The sequence below is a fragment of the Ailuropoda melanoleuca genome, chromosome 7, assembly GCF_002007445.2.
Source record: "Ailuropoda melanoleuca isolate Jingjing chromosome 7, ASM200744v2, whole genome shotgun sequence".
In the NCBI taxonomy this organism is placed as follows: Eukaryota; Metazoa; Chordata; class Mammalia; order Carnivora; family Ursidae; genus Ailuropoda; species Ailuropoda melanoleuca.
The window spans coordinates 29282690-29303475 of NC_048224.1; the positions used below are offsets into that span (position 1 = coordinate 29282690).

General features: G+C 50.3%; 1 long non-coding RNA gene across 1 annotated transcript in view; it reads left to right on the forward strand.

The window, feature by feature from the left end:
• The window catches only part of LOC117802992, a 36205-nt gene extending 15807 nt beyond the window's left edge, over nt 1-20398 (forward strand). Inside the window, exons 3-6 of the long non-coding RNA XR_004626521.1 lie at nt 15805-16186; nt 17311-17897; nt 19434-19552; nt 19761-20398. This is a non-coding gene — a long non-coding RNA (uncharacterized LOC117802992). The remainder of the gene's footprint in view (nt 1-15804; nt 16187-17310; nt 17898-19433; nt 19553-19760) is intronic.
• Nucleotides 20399-20786: the final 388 nt, after the last annotated feature.

Below are 20786 nucleotides of genomic sequence, written 5' to 3' on the forward strand. Positions count from 1 at the left end.
GGGGCTATGGTTTACCTTTACTCTTTCTCAGTTAACCCATTTGCATCTACTTCCTGCTTCCTGCGTTTTCTCAGACTTTCTGATCTGCTGCCATGCTCTCTTGTTTTCTAGTATTGATACGATTTCATTCTTTTAAAAATACCTTCTGTTTTCATCTAATGAGTCCATGGCACTGTGGAGAGGTGGATGCACGTGCTCAATTTGTGACTTCCAGTGTACCATACTGTTCCAACCGAAAGGTTTTCTTAATGCACATGGTTCGAAGGGTATAAGATGGATATATAAAGTGAAAATGTCTTCTTCATCTTAGTGCAAAAAAGACCCCTAGTTGTTCCCTTCTGTCTGTGCTTTCCTTCTTCTGTTAAAAATAAAGCCCCAAATTTTAGCCGGGCTCATGACGGCTCAGCCGAGGACACTGCCTTGTGTGACCAAGTGACTGAGTTCTGGCCAACAGCGGGTGAGTGGAGCAGCGTGCTCAATATCGCTGGGCTCCTCTGAAGGATGTGCCTGTGCCTGCTGATTCTTTGACTCCCCCTTTCCTGATGGTCGGAGTGCAGAGGTCCTTGTCTGTGTGGAGCTGGGCAACACCCTTGGGATGGCAGGAAAACAAAACAGAAGGAGCCTGGGAGTCCCTGACACTTCATTGCCATTAGACCAGCCCTGGTTTGTGGGAGGGAAATGAAATGCTGTTTTGTTTCAGCCTTGTATCCTGGGGTCACTTCTTACAGCCGCCTATCCTATCTCCTAACTGAGACAGTCTCTGGGCTACTCAGGTCCTCCTGGAGGCACCCAGTGTGGACACATTGCTGGATCCTTCCAGGGATATTTCATGCGTGGACTAACATGTATATACATACATGCATGCATATATACACACACATGCACACAGACATATGTATATATAGCCCCCTGTCCTTTTTTATATAAAGGATATTGTACCAAACAGCTGATTTTTTGAAAAGGATTTATTTATTTTGGGGGGGGGACATGCAAGAGGGAGAGAGAGAGAATCTCAAGCAGACTCCCTGCTGAGCATGGAGCCCACTGCATGGCTTGATCCCAGGACCCTGAGATCACAACCTGAGCCAAAACCAAGAGTCAGACACTCAACCGACTGAGCCACCCAGGTGTCCCCCAGACAGCTACTTTTTGAAGAGGCTGAGCCCCATTTGAGAAGGAGGATTGCTGGTGACCGCCGCCAGCCCGGCTTCCCTTCTGTGCTGGCAAAGTGAGCTCTCTGCCTGCGAACGTGCACACTGTCCCCCTGGTGAAACCCAAACCCAGCCCACTCTGAGACCGTTTCTTACCCAAGCATGTCCCTCAGGTGACTCATGACTCCTTCCGCTCTAAAAAAAGAGGTTTATTGAAATCTTGTAACCACACAGAATAATCTTTGTGGGAAGTTCCAGTAAATTCATTTTCCCCCATCTTGCATCTTTCTGGAGTCTGCGTGGTAGGAGTTGGTGCTCCGGTGGCCGCCCAGCGGGCCCACCTGTGATCCCAGCCCTGGTGCCGCCTACGGCAGCTCCGAGTGTGGATGATTCAGCTGAAGAATGAGCTGACTCTTGAAGGCCTCCTCGAAAGCTCTTTTCCCTCCATCCATCTTCCCCTTCCCCACTGCCACTCGTGTGCTGGGTTCCAGTGCTCTGAATCCATCTTGTGAGAGAAAGCGCTGGAAATGGGACAGCATCCACTCTGAACTTTCTACTTCTACCCTTTCTGAAAAGAAGGAAGAAGCCAGGAATCCACCAAGGTTGGTGGGAAAGAGGAAAGTTTTGTGAGTTGGGGGGTGAGGTGGACAGGATCAGTCTCAGAACAGGGGCTGCTTCCTGTGCAGCCGTGGCCACCACAGAACTGTCAAATTTGTGTCTTCCTCTTTTTCTTCACGCCTTCTGTCTGACCCTGCCCAGCTCACAACTACACCCTCCACCACTCACAAGGGACGCTTAGGAGCGCAGGAGCTTCTTGTGGATTGGATGTCCTTTTTAAAATTTTATTTTTCGAATAGGTAATACACTGAAAGAATCCACAAATAGTACAGCAACTATGGGAAACAGCATGGAGTTTCCTCAAAAAATTAAAACTAGAACTGCCATGTGATCCAGTAACCCCACTTCTGGGTACGTATCAGAAGGAAATGGGGGCACCTGGGTAGCTCAGTCGGTTAAGCGTCTGCTTTCGGCTCAGGTCATGATCCCAGGGTCCTGCTCAGCCGGGAGCCTGCTTCTCCCTCTCCCCCTGCTACTGCTCTCTCGCTCTCTCTCTCTTCTCGAGGGGATATCTGCCATATTCATTGCAGCATTATTCACAATAAGCAAGATGTGGACACAACCTGAATGTCCTTCAACAGATGAATGGATAAAGAAGATGTGAGACATACATATGATATATGTATATAAGATAAATGAGTTATATTATCCAGCCATGAGAAATGAGGAAATCCTGCCATTCCCAACAACTTGGATGAAACTTGAGGGCATTATGCTAAGAGACATAAGCCAGACAGAGGAAGACAAATTCTGCATGGTATGTATTTCATATGTAAATCATATATATGTGGAATTTTAAAAAACCAAATTCATAGAAGCCAAGAATGGTAGTTGCGGGGGTGGGGAAGGAGGATGGGAAGATATTTCTCAAAGGAAGATACTGATCTCCTAACTTCCGGTTATGAGATTAACAAGTTTGGAGGGTCTAATGTACAGCATGGTGATACAGCTAGTAATACTGTAGGACATACTTGAAAGCCGCTATGAGAGTAAGTCTTAACCTTTCTCACCGCATAAGGAAATGACAGTCACGTGAGGGCCTAGCTGATGCTATGGAGGCACGAAACATTTTTGCCAACATTCTCTTGACGGACACCTGACCCTCAGGACAAACCTGTGGAAGGGGTCCAACCGGCTGGGCTCACAGGCGAGGAGGGCACCGTGAGCACACACGTGCTCATAAACCCAGGAGGACCCCCTGGGGTTTTTCTCCGCCCCCCTGCCGGTCACCAAGGGGTTAAGCCTCAGCTGACCCTCCAAGGTTTCAGCCAGGACTCCAAAGCCCTTAATCATCAGGGGCCAGGGCTGCTGGCTCAACACTTAACAGCAATTAGCCTGCATTCCAGGCAGCATTGTTACCCCCGCCTGGCTTCCTCCATCCTCCAAATTCACATTTACCAAGCCAAGCGCCGGTTAATGGGAAAGGCAGTAGAAAGAAAGGCCGCACACCTCCCCCGTCTAACTTAAGCTCAAAAGAAGCCATTAATTAACGGGACCCGCTGTCCTTAATTAACCGGACGCGGCACGAAGGCGCTGGTGTTCGGGGCTCGGCTCTTTGACCTCCTCTCGCCGGCACCGCCCGCAGCCTGTGAGCCCGGCTTCAACGGAACGCCCGCCCTGATCCGGGGCCTAAGGGATTCCTGGAAACGCTCTGCATATTGGCTGGGTGGGGAAACTGAGGCTGAGACGAAAGTAGAGGGCTGCGTGGCTCCGCGGGGTCAACAGCGGGCCGCTCCTCGGCCTGCCCTGCCTCTCGGTCCACCGGCCAGGTGCACCTGCGGTCTGAAGTGCCCAGCCGCACCCTCTCTGCGCCTGGGGGCCAGCTGTGTCACCGTTCACGCTCCTGCAGAGCGAGAAGCTTCGGTGGACGGCAGCGCCAGCGTCCGCAGATGGCCTGTTCTCCCTGCCTCCCTGGCCCGGCAATCTTGGGGGGGTGGGGGTCCTTGCAGACCTTCCTCCCCAAAATCTCCGCCGTCAGCTCCCAGGTACCGCCTGTCTGAATCCTCAGCCTCTCTCCATCCCAGCTCTTCTTTCTGGCTCACGGCTCACTTCGGAGGATTCTATCCCAGGGGGTCCTCCACCGGCCTGGCAGGCCTTTTCTGCACCCCCCTTCCTCCTGCCTCTTCACAGCCACTGTTTACAAGTTCCTGCCTTGGGCTAATTCCCTACCCCATCCCTCCATGTCCTTATCAGAGGGCCTCACCTCCTGCCCCAAGAGGATAGACACGGGGAGGGGGTGCGATTTCTGCTTAGCTCTCTTCCTCCTGCTGGGGCTCAGCTGCCCTCCCTGTTAACTGAAGGCTGCACTGTAGTTGTAGAGGGGTCCTGAGGCCCCTCCCTGGGCCCGGGGTCTGCGTGCCCTCGGGGATCTCCTTCCTTACTCCTCTGTCTCAACCCTCTCTCTGTGTCCTGGTTTCTTCCCCCACTTTGCAATACTTCCAATGATCCAGGAGTCCTGGTCCTGGTCTTAAGTGCCCCGCAGCGCCCCGCAGGGCCAGCCCCCCTCTCCATCTCCTTGGCTGTTCCGTCTGCACCCTCTGCGCAGAGTCTCGCCTTCCACCCACTCGCACTCGCCCCACAGAGACGCTTTCCCAAGTTCAAAATAACCTCCTTGTTCCTAAATTCAGAAGACACGTTTCAGGGTTTTTTAAAAAAATAAGATCTTTCTATATAATTTTCTGTTGATCACTGCCTCCGCATTTCCTGAAACTCACTCTCCTTAGCTTCCATGAAACCTCTCTTCCCTTTATAGGCGTTCCCTTCTGCCTGTCCCCTCCGGCCCTTTCTCTCCTCATCAGGCATCCTCCTGGGAGCCCTGTCCACTCTGGTGGCTTCCATTACCAACTAGGTGATGGTGATGACGATGACGGCGAGGACTCCCGAACCCTATGGAGTCCAGATCTAGTCCTGAGCGTCAGGCTCCCGTCCAACCACTTGGGAGACCATCTTACTTGGGAGTCTTACAGGCATCTCGCGCTCACAGCGTTCCAGATAAGCTCATTGTCTTCCCCTTGTCTGCTTCTTCCTGGGGCTTCCCGTCTCATTGAAAGGGTCACCATGCACATGGGAGTCATCCATCCCCTCATCTCTCACGTCCAATCAGCCAGTCAATTAATCATCAAGGCCTATACCTTTGATCTCCAAGGGGCCTCTGTATTCCTACTGCCATTACTTTAGTGGTGACAAATTCCAGCCTTGTTCCCCTACTGCCAGAATGATCTTGCTAAACCCATAGTTTATCAAGTTACACCCCTCAGTGGCTCAGCACTGCCCTCAGGTCAAAGGTCAAATTCTTCAGAACATCCTACAAGCCAGACTCCCCAAGACCACCAAATGGAGTTTCATGTTAGGAGAATTCAGGGACTAGGACAAGAGTTCTCATTGTGGGCTCACTTCTCACAGTTTTAAGCTCAAACATCCCTTCAACAATGTTAGTTCTTAGAACTTTGATATCTACTTCCTGATTTAGGTCTTGAAACACCTCCATGAGGCAGGTGTTATTGTTCCCATTTTACAGATGAGAATCATCTCACCTCACACAAAATAATCATGACCAAGGTCACAAAATAATCAAGGCAGGATTTGAACACCGGTCTGCGATTTCCTGTGCTCTTTCCGTGACCCCAGAGGAGGGGGCTTCCAGGGACTCAGAGACCACTCTGACCATGCCCTAGATCTCAGAGACCTTCTCACATTGCAAACCTCTTCTCCTGTGTGCCACTGTACCTGGGGCCTGAGCCCCCGCCCTGGGCTCTGGGTCCGAGAGAACCTGCTTCCACACGTAGTCTCAGATGGCACAGGGATGGCAGACGAGCAGAGGATCAATAGCCATCTGTCCAGGCTCCACTGACAAGCTAATCTTTTCAGTAAACATTTCATTAGCTCCTGCCAGGCTGCTCGCACCTGCTGACAGGAGAGGCAGGACAGGGTGGCGGTGGGGGCCTTCTGCTTTATAATAGGTGCAGATGTCAGCAGGGGTCTCCTGGCCCCTGAGATCCAGCTAGGCTCAGCTAGAATACCGGTGCCACATGCTGCTGGAATCCCAGTCACCCCCCAGGATTTTGTGGATTCCCAGAGACTCCTGTTCCGTTTCCTCGGGCTTTCAGGACCGGCCATCTAAAGGAGTCCTCCTCCCACAACTTCTGCTTGCCGGTCATAATATTCTCACTGCTGCTGTCAGCCGGGTTAATGCAAGCAGCAAGCACCTAGCAAGCACCGGCTCCGTGCTGGCTGCAGGCAGGCTGACTTACACGCCCCGTTAGCTTCGGTAGACCCCACAGTCCTACGAGCTAGGGGCTGTGGTACTCCCCGCATTGGGCAGGTAAGCAGACAGTCTCTGAGATGTTTCGTGGAGTAGTAGAGGCTAGATCCTGGGTTTGTCTGCCTCCAAAGCCCGGGCTCCTACCCCTCCCCCACCCCCCATAGGGCTTTGGAATTTGTGGAATTATGTGCTGACTCTGGCTCCCCCACTGGACTGGGAGCTCTGCAGAGGCAGGGAGCATGGCTGACCACTTGAACACTATGTCCCCAGGACAATGATGTAAAACATAATGCAGGGGTGTGGTACATGAGTTTAAGCCTTGATTGCTCCCCAGCCAATGGAGGTAAGAAGCTGGTTTTTATTTGTGTTTCTTTCGCTGGGGGGAGTAGTGTTTGTTCTTGCCATGCAAAATTTAATCTCCCGGGCTGCTTCAGAGGAAAACTGCTTCCTGCACATACTCGAGTTTGGGTGACTTCTCATTTAGCTCACCTGTTCCGTTTCTTCAAACCCAGCCATGTCCAGAAAACGACATTTTGCTAGCCGGTGACCCCTCCTTTCCCACTGCTATAAATAAGCCACTCCAGTTTTGCATGTGGGGGTGTTTCTCGTTTGCAGAATTCTATTTGGTGGCCTTCTCTCCACTTCCTCATGCGTTCTTCCTGTTCAGTTTCCCACCTTATTTCCCTGCTTTGGGCAGCCCTTACAAATAATTTTGGTTCCAGAATTTTAAATGTCTCCAGGTTTAATAAAAATTGTTGCTTTGGGTGGTTTCCAGGAAGAGAAAAGGGAAATATTGCTATACCCTGAGGTGACTTCATGGGGACTGCGGGTGCACCTGTCTCCGGGGACAGCCCAGCTGTGTGCGGGCGTTTGGGAATGAGGCTCACCAGTACCAGGTCTGTCGGGTCTTCCCAGGGCTGGGAGAGGACCCAGCCAGGACCGTCAGCATCGGACTCTCAAATGGTCTCAAATGCTGCACGGCAAGGTCCCCCTCGGCCATGCTGTTGGAAGAAAGACAGAAAACACTGATGGGCTAAATGAAACAATTGAAATCACCGATCCCGTTTCCACCTGGAGAAAACCACTGTCGAACGTGACATGCCGGTTTCAAGCATTTAGACTGTTTTCTGTGCCTCTGGGTGCACGAAAGCAGTATTCTACTTGGTATGTGATTTTGAAACCGGATATTCTCATTTAGCAGCATATGACGAACATATATATTTCCACGCGGCTTTCTGACATTCTAGTGCGCCAAGCACCAAGCATGATTTATTGAGCGAGTCCCCTATTGACATGCACCGTTCTTAATCTTTTAACTTTGTATAAAGTGCTGCATCGAATAGCCTTGGGTATATGTTCCTGTGTACTTACCTGAGCTTGTTCCCTAAGGCAGGGCTTCTGAAAGTGACCAGTCATTCCTGTTGGGCTGAGCAGCATCCTTGGCCTCTATGCACGAGAGGCAGTAGCCGCCCCCCTCCCCTCCATATCCTGACAAGTAATATCCACAGATTGCTAAGTGCCCCTGGGTGACAAAACAGCCCCTGCTTGAGAACCACTGCCCCCGGGATAAAGTGACAAGGTTAAAGGAAATGCATATTTTAAGACTTTTGTTATCTATTGACAACTTGCCTTTCAAAAGGTGCACGATTTATTCTCACCAACAGGGGATGGGGGTGCCCGATTCACCCCCCTTGTGAATATGTGCTTTACCATCAGACAACGCTCTACCCATCTCAAAAGACAAGACATTCTCTGAGCGTGTGATATATTTTCCCATGTTTTATTTCTAGAGTGAGGTTGAGCATTGCAAAGACCACGTTGATGAAGCTGGCTGGCTGCTGTTTCTGCGGCCAACGATCTTGCCTTACAATTGACTATTTTTGCTTTTGGGGTGCTCATTTTGTCCCTGATTTTCCGTGTCATCTGTTAACATATTAAATCAAACGTGCATATCGATCCTAGCTTGCTGTCTGTCTTTATGTGTTGATATTTGTGGTCGTGTTTGCCTTGACATCCTTATGGATCCGGCGGCGGCAGATTCCCCGGGAGAGCGTCCTCGTGCATTCGCCTCACGGGGGCTCTAACCGCGTCCCTGCGGGTGCACCTGCAACCTGCCCCCGCTTTGCCTGCGGGAGGACCCTATCTGGGTCGTGCTCTTTAATACCAAGATCGACTGGATGTTCTTTCTGTGTGTGAGTGAAAAGTTCTTGCTCCGCAAACCAGCTTGTCCGGAGGCAGCCCTGCTCTGGGAGGACTGACCGGGGGGGCCTGACCATAATTAGTTCAGGTTAATTATTGCCAATCTGTACCCTCGCAGCAGCGAGGGGGGCCTCTTTTCCCCTAAGCCAGGGCCTCTGGAGGTTTCTTTTATGAGCTCTGAACCCTGAGGGAAGACTTCAAGTAATGAATTTTCCTGTAATCAGATTTGAGGGTTTGTTCCCTGAGCCATCCAGTCAATTGGAGAATTGAGCCCTGACTGGTTTATTTGGCCAAAGGAGGCCGAAGACGAAGCATGGGGCGTCATGCTTATTGATAAGGAGAGGCTACCGTCTGGGGGCTGTGCAGAAAGAGTGGGGTCCACTTTGGTGTCGAGTATCAGGGATAAGAGTCTGATTATCCTTGAGTAAAACCTTGTGAGATTTGCTTCAACCTCCCTGCTGCAGTAACCCGTTGGTCCAGGTTTCTAAGTACTTAATGTGTTCAGTGTTCATTCAGCGTGCATTCACGTGTCCGTACATTTCCTCAATCACCAGGAGGCACTGGGAAAGTGGAATGCGTGACACCAGGCTCCTGCCTGTCTTCAGGGGTGAGCAAGTGGCCTGTATTATTGGGAGAAAATAGACTTCCTGTGCAGGTTTGGAATGTACATCGGGGTCACACTGTGAACAGTGAAGAGGCCTTGTGGCGAAGTTAGTGAGGCCGGCTCCGGAAGAGGAGGAGAACAGGCAGGAGTGCAGGCGACTGGTGATGTGTGCACCTGTCGGCCACCAGGCACTCACCAGACTCGAGTCCCTTCCCGCAGGTGTCTCCCGTGTGAGTCTCTTGGAGAGTGCAACAGCCTCACTAGGTCTGATCCTGAAGAAAGCTCCTTGCAAATGGACTTTCAAAGAACAAGACAGGAAAAGTAAAGACCTTTTTTTGTGTGAGGTCACGTGGCCAGAGGCAAAGGGGAACTCCAGTGGATCTCCCTTTCTCTCTAGGCAGGTGCCTACATGGCCAACGGGAGCCTGCTCCAGGTGGTAGGGCCCGGGGGGTGCTAATAGAGCTGAGCAGCCCAGCGCAGCAGCTCCATGGGCTCCTGGCCCTGGGAGGCAGCTAAGTGGGAGAGAGGACATAGGTTGCAGAGAGGACCCTTTTGCTGTCTGATCCATCCCTGGAGTGAAGCCTGTGTATCTGACTCTTGAGTTTGCTCAGCTCTAGATTTTCTTTGCAATTGTCTGATTTTCCTTGCCTTTTCAGCAAGTCCCATTGGTGATATAAGGGAATGCTTGAGATGGAGTTTCTATGTAGCCCCCCTCGTCTCAGGAGCCACTCACCTGTTTTTACACAGGAATGCAGTTTACAAAACTTTAGAAAAAGGTGTTCTAAAGAGAGAGATTCCAAAAGGGAAGTTTGGTTCAGAACGATGCGAAGCTCTCAGAAATGTCATTCTGAGTTGATTCCATTCTGTACTTAATTTCAATGGTGGAGAAAAGGGAGAGGCAGACAAGGACACAGGCATGGCTGCACAGGAGACAGCTGAGGCCAAGCCACTTAACCGCCTCTGCCAAAGATGGGATGAGAACACAGACACACACACACACACACACACACACACACACACACACACACGCAGGCACAGCAAAGACACGTAGAGACATGGTCAGGATGGCTGCCCAGCATGGCTGATATTTGTGAAAACGGCAAAAAGGTTTTGATGGTTCTGCTCTCTGTGAATTCAAAATTGCATTTAACGGCTGGTAATAAGAGACTTGAAAAGCAATGGCTTAAACCAAAGAGGGGAGCATCTTTTTCTCTCAGGAAGCACAGAGCTGCTCTGGTCGCTTCACAATGCCATCCAAATCTGCCTTCTGCAATACCATCCTTACTTACTGAGTGGCTTCCATCCATGAGTTCACCTCATGGCCCAAGACGGCTGCCAGTGCTCCTACTATATCTGTGTCCCAGGCAGGAAGAAGAGGAAGTGAGGAAGAGCAAAAAGGGTGCCTTCCAAATGTGTAAGTTCCTTTTAAAGTAATTCCCCAGAAATCTCCCCAGTGACTTCTGCATGTATCTGATTGACCACTTCATTTGCAAAGGAGGCTGAGAAATGTGGTTTTATAGTGAGACACATGGCCTCATTCAACACTACGGGGATTCTGTTACTAAGACAGCAAAGAGAACAGGCCATGGGGAGGCAACTAGCAGTTTCTGAACTAGCAAGCTCAAGGAAGACAATGAACAAACAAGGAAAAGCTCCTTCCCTCCCTTTCTTAATTTGGGATATACGGTGCACTGTTAATAGGCAACAGAAACCTCTAGCAAGTTTTTTTTCACCCTCCCCTTAAACGTTAGAGGACGCAGGGAAGTGTGACAGAGCAGCAGTCAAAATGATTTCAAGCTCCAGACCCCTGGATATGTTTCAGTGCAGGGCAGTGAAAAGGACCGAGACATCCTGGAGAATTTGACAAGGGAGGGTCTCGAATGGGAATCCCATTTTCTGAAGAGTGTTCCACAAGCCGTTGCCCCATGTCACATGAAGATATGGCTCCCTGGTCTCAAGCTTGGGAGACTCTGGTTTAAACCAATTAATTGCAGAAAAATTTGGCATCATAAACACGCTCTACTTACTTTGTGCTTTTTTGTTTTTCTTTCTAAAAGGGAGTTTTTCCAAGCTGATGGGATCATGGAAGCTGCTTCTTGTAGAGCACCTATGGGACAAGTGTTCCAGAGTAAACATTTGGGAAGCAGCAGGGTGGTCAGAAGCTGCCTGCTTACCGGCCAGGCTCTGGCCCCCTGGGGACTGCCCGCACCAGAATCATCTTCGCCCAACTCCAGGCCTACTGAGCCATAATCTTGGGCCCTGGCTTGGACATCTGCCTTTTTCCAAGCTCTCCCGGTGATTCTCAAAACTCACGGATGTTTGAGGGCCACTAGATGACAGAGCTGAGCCTCCACTTTACAAATACTATGACTTGATGACTTTACCTCCAGCTAGCTCCCCCCGGCCCCCTCCAAACTCATTTCTCTCGTCGCCCTTTGGTACCTGGATAATTTCCTTGGCTCTGTGCGCGGCAGCTCTCATTTGTCTTTATTGCCATTCTCTTTATTGATTTAGGCCCATCTCCACAATTCGTCAAGCTTGGATCGTATTTTAATCTTGTCCTCCAAAGTAGCTAAGATCCCTTCCAGCTTTGTATTGTGCGGACATCTGATTAGCTGGGTCTCGATTCCATCCTTCAAGTCATTAATGAAAATATTAAATGGTGCTGGGTTAACACGGCGGTGTTCAGGGTTCTCAGGAGATGGACGGCTCCTCTGACTGCCACTGGTCTCTCCTTGGTGCCGGCAGACCTTGGCGATCACGGCCAGTGTTGCTGTAATAGGTTATTGCCGCCTTTACCAGTCCACGCAGGGAAGGCGCCTCTATATAGAGGAAAATAGAACCTCTTAATTCATTGATTAATTCAATACACGTTGAGCCACAAATGTCTTTAAGGCCTACAATATTTTTCCTCCCACACCAATGGCATGCTGGCCGCAGGCTGAAGAAGCTTATCCCCAGTGCGTGCATTAGAAAGATCAATTTTTATGTAAAAGGCAGCTCAGCTCCATCTTTGAGAGACACCATTCTGGGCCGAGCCAGGCTCCCGACAAGTACTTGTACATAGTGATGTGGGAAGAGCTCGCTTTTCCGAACCGTTCCTACGTGCCAGCCACTGTTCTCGCCCCTTCATAGGTTACTGGGTCCGCAAAACAACCCTATGATGGGAGCGCTGGTGTCATCACCCTTTTCTGGACGGGCTGTCGGAGGCACAGAGAAATGGGATAACACGCTTAAAGTGCCAGAGCTGGCGAGTGTCAGAGCAAGAACTCAGACGGGGGCAGCCTGGTTCCCGCGCCCAGACTCAGGTACGCCATGCTGCGTAGTTGCAGCCGGAACCGAGGGAGCGAGTAGGTGGGAAAGGCCTACCCAGGGCCCAGAACCCGTGCCGTCAGTGGGTTTCCATCCGTTGTCTCACTTAAGGTTTGGAAATGGTCAGTCGATATGAGCTGCTCCTATTGCATAGACGAGAAGACAGAGGCACAGAGCTAACCCCCGAATCCATCCCGGGGCCTGCCGATCCCTCTCCCGAGGCTGGCCCGGAGGACACCTGCCAAACACGCGGCTCTGAGGACTCCTTGGAGAGGTGGGGAGACATGCAGGGCAAGTGGCTTGTTCAGTCCTCTCCACCCTCCCCAGATATTCTCTCTGTGGCCTCATCCTCAAACCTGTAGCAGCGCGGGACTGGGCTGAAGTTTTCTCTTTCAGCAAACATGCTCGCTCACCCCAAGCTGGGCCTGGCCTCATTCTGGGAGCCAAATAAGACCGCTCCCTGCCTTCAGAAGTTTAAAGTTGAGCAGACATCAGCTACAGTCCCTGCTCACCCTGACCCGTGGCAGACGTAGAAACAGGTGTCACCAGCTGTCACCTGCTCTGGGAGAGTGGGGGAGGGGGGAGGCTTCCTGCAGGGGGCGGCAAGAGCTAGGCCTTCAGGTCGGGTTTCAGTGGCAACTGAGGGGCAGGCGGGTTGGGTTCTGAGGGGGACTGACACCTGGTGAGCACTGGAGCGCCTCCCCCAGACGAGCACCTGCCCAAGCAACAGGCAAGCCACGTCTTCACCTCAGTCCCCAGACTCAGCCCCGCAGCCAGGCCTCAGCGGCTCTCTCCTGAGCTGATGTCCATCTCCTCTGTCAGTGGAGCCACGGCAGCAAAGGCCAGGGCCCCCAGGATAAAAACCTGTCCCCCCACTCTCCCGAGGCCTGTGAAGGAGGCATGGAGACGGCGTCTTTGTTTTCCGTCGGCGATGAAGCACTTTGCCCTTCAGCCACCAGAGGGCGACAGTCGCCCATACATGGGATACTCCCGCAGGGACACCGGGCATCCCCTGTGCATCTGGGAAGCTGTGGAAGATGACTTTGTTAAGGAAAGTTGGTGGGGACCCCCTCCCCGGGCCCAACTCCCTGAGCTTTTAAACGCTTTCGAAGAGGTGTATTCCAATCCCAGCGAGCAGTCTAGTTTAGGGATAGCACCTTAGGAAGCCGGGCACTTGATCTGGGGAGACCAGAAGACTGGTTCTCGCATGGGCTCTGACACCCCCCAGCTTCAGTGGTCTGGTCTGTAAAATGGGGTGGCTTACATGACAGGAGGGAAGTAAGGGGGCTCTAAAGGACATGATGCGTGCAGACAAGAGGTTCTGATCACAGCTTCTCCTGCTGGTGGCTGTGCCAGGACTTTGCCGGTAGTGGAGAGGGAGGGGGGACCGAGGAGCCCACCGCGTGCTTGGGGTATCAAAGCAGGTGGCTGCTTTGTGGTCAGGGGCACAGAGCCATGTCCCTACATCTGAGAGCTCAGGGTAGCTGGGAGAGGATAGGTGGTAGATCACGGGGTGAGGGCTCTGGCCCTGTTCTAACACGGCCTCACGGTGTGACCTCAGGTGCATCTCGCCGTCTGTCCAGTGGTCAGGAGATGGGATCTCTTGGGTGTCTCCCAGCATGTGGTCCTCTGAGCAGTTCTGAGAGGGGAAGATCACAGCTGTGATGGTTGGGGGGGGCGTTGAAGAAGAGCCTCTGATTCCCCTGGAACCTGGGGACACTCCTGGGGCCTTGATTTTCTCATCTGTGTAATGGGCAGGTCGGACTAGGTAATCTCTAACCATTGTCTCCTCCTCATCCTGTCTCAACAAATGCAGAGTCCATATTGGTGCTAAAACGTCCTAATTCTGGTTCCACGAAGCAAACACACATGCTCCTTTGCCCACCCTGCCCATGTCCCACGGCCACATACAGTGTCAGTCCTAGACCCTGATGTTCCCCCACCCCAGCCCCTTCTCCTTGCCAAAACTCTCTCCCCTCTTGGTCTCCAGCTTTCACAACTGGTCATTCTGTCTCTGGCAGCTTCTTCCCTTCGATGTCCATCCACAACCCTCCTACCCTGAGTCTGCAGCTTTGTCCTCACTCGTCCCCTTCCCCGGTGCCGGAGCCACCCACAGCCTACTCTGGGGGCTTAGGAGCTAGTCCGTAAACAGGAGCTGGATGAATATTTAAAGGGAAGTAGTAAGTAGTATATTAACAACTTACATGGATGTTGTAATGATCCGCGGTGAAATATTCCCTCACTTCTTCACGAAATTATCATTCCGCACCACGGAATACATTAGGTTTTACGATCTACTCGCTTCTTTGGGGAAATATAAATCTTGAAACATCATCTTCATATGACAGGGCAAAGAGTCCCCTGGGACACAAGATGTTTAAGAATGTTAACTGAGAATCAGAAATAGTTTGCGATTAATATCGGGGTTTTGTTTATGGGCGTAAATAAATCCCTGGTGTAGGGCTGACCTGTAAAAATCTGTCCAAGATGAACACTTGATGATGGAATGGGAAGACAACCTGAATTTAAAGACGTGATTTGGGGTGCAGGGCTGCAGTGTTTAGGAGCTAATATTTTCTGACCGTAAATTTGTATGCTGTTCAAACATTCCCAGTCCCCAACAAAAATAAATATTATAGACACTGGGAATTTATATCAGTGGTCTACAGCCATCAAAGTTTCATACATAGGTCACGTGAAACAGGGCAGTGCCCGTTCCTAGGATCATCGAAAGATCCTCGTCAGCCCTCTTTCACCGTGAGGGTGAGGCCCTGGTGGTGCTGCTCAGTGTGTGGGTGTGGGGGCGAGGAAGCCACACCAGCATCTGGGGCCTTGGGTGACTGGAAGTAGGGGTCCTCCTGGGAAGAGTGCTGCTTTGGGAGTGAGGAGACCCACATGAACCTCCCCGCCCCTTGTTTGCCCTTGTGCGGGGCTGGTCAGGCCTCTTCTTTGTTTAAAACCCATCACAGAATCCTCATGGCTTCTAGAACAAAGTGCAACCCTCAGAATCCCTAGCCTGGCTCATAAAATCCTCTGAGATTTGACTCTGCCCCTCTCTCCTGGCTCTCTTCCCCTCATACCAGGCTTTCAGGACTCAGTACGTTCTCCCCACACCTTGGTCCCTTAGCCTGCAACTTCTACCCATAATATCCCTCCTCTGTGAGCCATTTGGTAAAAAACTGCTATTTTTTTAAAAGATTTTATTTATTTATTTGACAGAGAGAGACAGGCAGCAAGAGAGGGAACACAAGCAGGGGAAGTGGGAGAGGAAGAAGCTGGCTCATAGCAGAGGAGCCTGATGTAGGGCTCGATCCCAGAATGCCGGGATCACGCCCTGAGCTGAAGGCAGACGCTCAACGACTGCGCCACCCAGGCGCCCCCAAAAACTGCTATTTTAAAAAAACTTTGTGAAGGTCATCTTTGACGCCTTCTTAAAGGCTCCTGGGAAAAGGTAGTTTCTCCCTCTTTCCAGTTTCTCCTAAACCTGGAACATCTTGTGACCTTGCCTTTCCCAGAACGACAGAACAGATTTCCCTGCCTCACTGGTGTTGGACTTGGTCAAGGGGCCTGATTAAACCAGTGGGATGTGAACAGTAGAGCTAAGGCCTTAAGAGACGATGTGTTTTCATGTTCTCTGGTGCTTCTTTGATGTTCGACAGGAAGAATGTGTCTCTGACAGCTGCTGTTCTGAGGAGAATATGGAGTCTTGTGGAGCAAATGTGAATTCAGCTCAAACCTGGAGCCAACCCTAGCCGCCCTCCGCCGGAGCAGAGCTGCCCCAGCCCAAGCACAGACGTGTGAGTGAAAAAAAAACAATGCTTATCGTTGGATGCCACCGAGTTCTGTGGATCGTTGTGCAGCAAGAGTGTGGCAACAGCTGACTAATACACCATTCTCATATTCCTGCTGTGGGGACTGAAATATGCCCAGTACACAGTAAGCACCCACTACATGGTAATATCTATTATTATTATTACCATTATTATTACTACTACGACGACGACACAAAAGGACCTACAACAATGTGACAGTCATCTCAAGGTGAGGATGACTTTATTTTTCTTGCCCTTGATTTCCAATTTTTCTATCATGGACAAAATTTCCTTTGGAATAAAAGAAAAAGCAATAGAAGGTGAATTGAAACAATGAAAGAATCTGAAAATTTTTGTTTTTTTAAATGTCTGATTCATTCTCAAACAAGAAACTAGATAGAGTTCATTGCCTCTTGGGTAATGTTTCCATTACTTTAATTTTTACAAGCTGGTTGCAAATAAATGTTTTCCAATGCCAGTTGGTTTAAATCATTTTTTAAAAATGTACCGCACGTGGACAATTTTCCATGGGACTGCTTTTGCCCACATGGTTTGCTCCCAAGACCTTGCCGTGGAAGGGACCCTAGTGGGGGTGTGCAGCACTGGGAGAAGTGCGTGGGGTGCCGGAATCCAGATCTCCCGAGAATGTGGGGTCCAGCGGGAGCATCTTCGGACAGAGGACAAGTGGGCTCTTGCTTGACACTAGACTCTGGGAGGAAAAAATCAATGTTCGATTGTGATTTTAAGGAGATTATGTTTGCTTATGTAAGTCATTAGTTGTGGGTATTTCTTTGCAAATGGCTTGAAACTGCGTCTTTGCTTAGCTATGCAAATGTTAGCAGGTAAAGCAAATTTTATTTTTAATATGAATTCACCAAATGTATCGAGTGCCCGCCATGTGCCCGGTAGACTGGAGAACGGATTTGGGCAGTGAGTGGAGAGGAGATGGTGACTGGAGGAAGAAAAATGGATCAATCAAGGTCACCAATTTCTATGAGCTCATTTTCTACTTTAATATTTCCCCATATTTGCTCGATCTCGCCTTCTATTTCTTTTAAAATTGTTTTGCAAAACCATTTGAAAGCAATTTCCAGACATCATGACTCCTTATCCCTATATACTTCAGCGTAAATCTCCAAGGGTAAGAACATAGTCCTGTATCACCGTATACTGTTATTACTAAGAAAATCAATAAAAATTCTAAAATGTCTAATATTGACTATATTCAAATGTCTCTCTCTCTCCTTTTTAAAGCTGTTTTGTTGTAATCTGCACTGATGCTGTATTTTTAATTGCCTGGAGTGAAAATGACCTTTGCTCAGTATAGCCAATGGCACTGTGTTCTTCCCATAGCATTTGCTGGCGTCTCAAGGTCCTGTTTGAAAGGAAGTCACAGGCTCTGCGGGGGTCGCCTTTATGTGGGAACAAATACCGTGTTTTGTAAGAAAAGCTGGCCCCTTTGGACTCCCCTTTCCAGCTGCACCAGGAGGAGCTCAGGCTCTCACCCCAGAGCAAAGGCTCAGAGACGTACCTCGCCCAATGTCACCACCTGGGAAGTGGCAGAGCAGGGACTCTGGATCCGAGTTGTCTAACTACGTAGCAAGAGCTCTGCCCCCTGCCCTAGCCCCTTCTGCTGTGTGCAGGGACCACTGGAGTGAACAATGGTGACACCGAGGGAGGCAGGAAGTGGACTCCGCTCAGCGGAGGCGATGTCTGTACACCGGGGACTCTCCTCACAGCATTCCGCAGAACCCATGACGAGAGCTTCCAGAAAACAAGAGCACGGCAGCTCTAGGAACACTCCCCCTGAACACCTGTTGCCTTAGCTCGGGCTGCCCTAACAACCGCAAAGATGGCGGGCTCAGACAACAGCCATCTACTCTCTCAAAGTTCCGGGGGCTGGAAGTCCATGGTCAAGGTGCCAACAGCATTGGTTCCTGGTGAGACTTTTCTTTTTGGCTTATAGACATCTGCTTCTTGTTGTGTCCTCACATGGCCTTTCCTCTATTCGCACTCAGAGAGAGAGAGAGAGAGAGAGAGAGAGAGCGAGCGAGCTAGTGTGTCTCTTCCTCTTCTGATAAGGACACAGTCCTTATTGGATTAGGGCCTGACTGTTACAGCCTCAGTTAACCTCAATTACCTCCTTAAAGGCCCTGTCCCCAAATATAGTCAGAGCTTAGGGCTTCAACATGTGGATTTGGGGGAATGCAACACAGTCCATAACACCTGTTCAGTGCTTTGACTAAACACAAGTACTCTGGTCCCACCTCAGTTGCGTTTAGCGAGGTGTGGCGGGCCATCAGGATCGTCCAGAGCCGAGGTCCTTATTTCTCTTCATTAGTGACCGTTTCCTCATCTTATCTGGGCACCCTTGGCTTTGCCCGTAGACGCAGGGAAAGGAAACGCCAATTTATCGCGCCTGGTAGTAAAACCCAGCTCAGCCCTCAGTTTCCTCCTGAAGGCTTCTCCTCACAGCCTCCCACCGTAGGAACTGAAAATGCCGAGCACTCCCAGCCGCGGCTCCCTTGCATCAAGCGGGACCGTGACTGCGGCTTGGCCAAGGCAGACTCATACCCCTATTTGAACTGCGAGCTACTGAAGCGGAGGAGGGACCCTGCAGAGGCCCTTCTGGCAAGGTCACGGCAGCAACAGCAGCTCCGCAGTGTCCCTGAGGGGGCAGGGCTGGGGGCTGCATCCGAGGGCCGACAGTGTAAACTACGCAGCGTGAACTCCGGGGGGGGGGGCATGGCAGCAGCGGCGGGGTCTCCACGGGGCCCGTTCTGAATGTGGTTTCCAACCCCGTCCCAGCTGCGTGGCCTCTGAGGCCGTCTCGTGTACTCTGCGTGCTCCCCGGTATCCTACAGCAAAGTCCTCGTCTGCGTCAGTCACCCGGAGTAGGTTTCTGTCACTGGCAGCTAGGAACTCGGGCTGCTTCCTGCTCGACCTCTGGAAGGCCATGCAAGCACAACCCGTTACTACAAGGAGTAGCCTTGGGGCGCCTGGGTGGCTCAGTTGGTTAAGTATCTGCCTTTGGCTTGGGTCATGATCCCAACGTCCTGGGCTCGAGCCCCGCATTGGGCTCTCTGCTCAACTGGGCATCTGCTTCTCCCTCTCCCCCATGCTCTCTCTCTCTATCTCTGAAATAAATAAGGAAAATATTTTTTAAAGGAATAGTCTTGCTAGGAGCTTATGACTAAGCACAAACGATGCTGCAAACTTCTTTTTTTTCCAAATAGATTTTTTATCTTAGAACAATTTTAGACACACAGAAAACTTGCTAAGATGATACAGAGTGTTCTCGCATACTCATCACCATTATCTCTGTGATTAACTTCTTCTATTAGTGTGGTTCCGTTGTCACAGTTAATAAGCTGTTGTTGATATGTTATAATTAACTAAAGTCCAAACATTATTCAGATTTCTTTGTTTTTACCCGTTTTACTCCATGTCCATTTTCTGTCCACTTTCTGTCCCAGGGCCCCATCCACGATACATTACATCTAGTCGGCACGGCTTCTTGGGCTCCTCTCGTCTGTGACAGTTCCTCAGACTCGCCCCACGTTCGAGGATTAGTTTGGAGGAGTGCTCATCAGAGGTTTTGTAGGATGTCTTTCTTTTGGGACTTTCCAATCTTTTCCTCTTGATGAGATTGGGGTTCTGGGTTTGGGGGAGGACATAGCATATCAAAGATACATCCCGTCAGCATGCCTGGTCACTGTTGCTGTTGACCTTGGTCAGTTGGCCCAAGTTGTGTCAGTCAGATTTCTCCACTATCAAGTAACTCTTGTTCTCTCTTTCCATAGTGTCGCCTTTGGAAGGAAGTCACCATGCATAGCCCCCAAAATAACAAAGAGGGAGTTATGATTCACCTTCTTGACGTGGGGATATCTTCTGCCAGAAAAATTGGTTTCCTGCCTCCATTTATTTGTTTGTCATTTATTCAGATCACTATGGACTCATGGATATTTACTTTATATTTTGGATTATAATCTGGTACTATTTTATTTATTTTGTCGCTCCTGTGTCCCAGTGACCTAGCTCCCACTCCGTCAATGTGGATTTTAAACTTTTTTTTTTTAAGCACTTTCTTCGTTTTTGGTGCTACTAGTTGCTCTAGGCTCAGCTTGCGTATTTTCTGTGCGATCCTGGGATCAGCCATTTCTCTATGGAGCTTTGGTTCCTTCTATTGGTGGATGGAATTAGACATCATGGTTCAGGTGCTCTGTGGGCTTGTTGCTGCCAAAGTGTTCTGGCCATTTTCGAGGCCTCTCCGCTGAGAAGACAAGGAAACGCAGTGTGTACATCAACCTGTGTGTATATGCATGACTATATGTATGTCTTTATTTTTAAAACAATTTTTAAAAAGATTTTATTTATGTATTTGAGAGAGAGAGAGAGCCAGGGGAGGGACAGAGAGAGAGGGAGAGAATCTTAAGCAGACTCCCTGCTGAGCGCAGAGCCTGAGGTGGGGCTCGATCCCACGACCCTGAGCTCATAACCCCAGCAGAAATCAAGAGTCCAATGCTCAACCGACTAAGCCACCCGGGCGGCCCTATGCGTATTTCTCTGTGTGACTGTGTCTATATTAAGTGAAACAGGAGTTCATACTGTTATCTCCAGCCTTGATCCCTTCCGCCCTCCTCAGGCTCACGTGCGACCCTCATGCCCACATTGAGAAACCTGCTCCCACCGTCTGTTGCCTGTTTATGTAACTGTCCGATTCCAGTGCACACACAGAGTAGTTTCAGAACTAACCTTCACCCCATGGGAAACCACTCTGTCAACCAGAGTGAAAGGCTTCCGTGTCATTCCTTTTGCCTTTAGTGTTA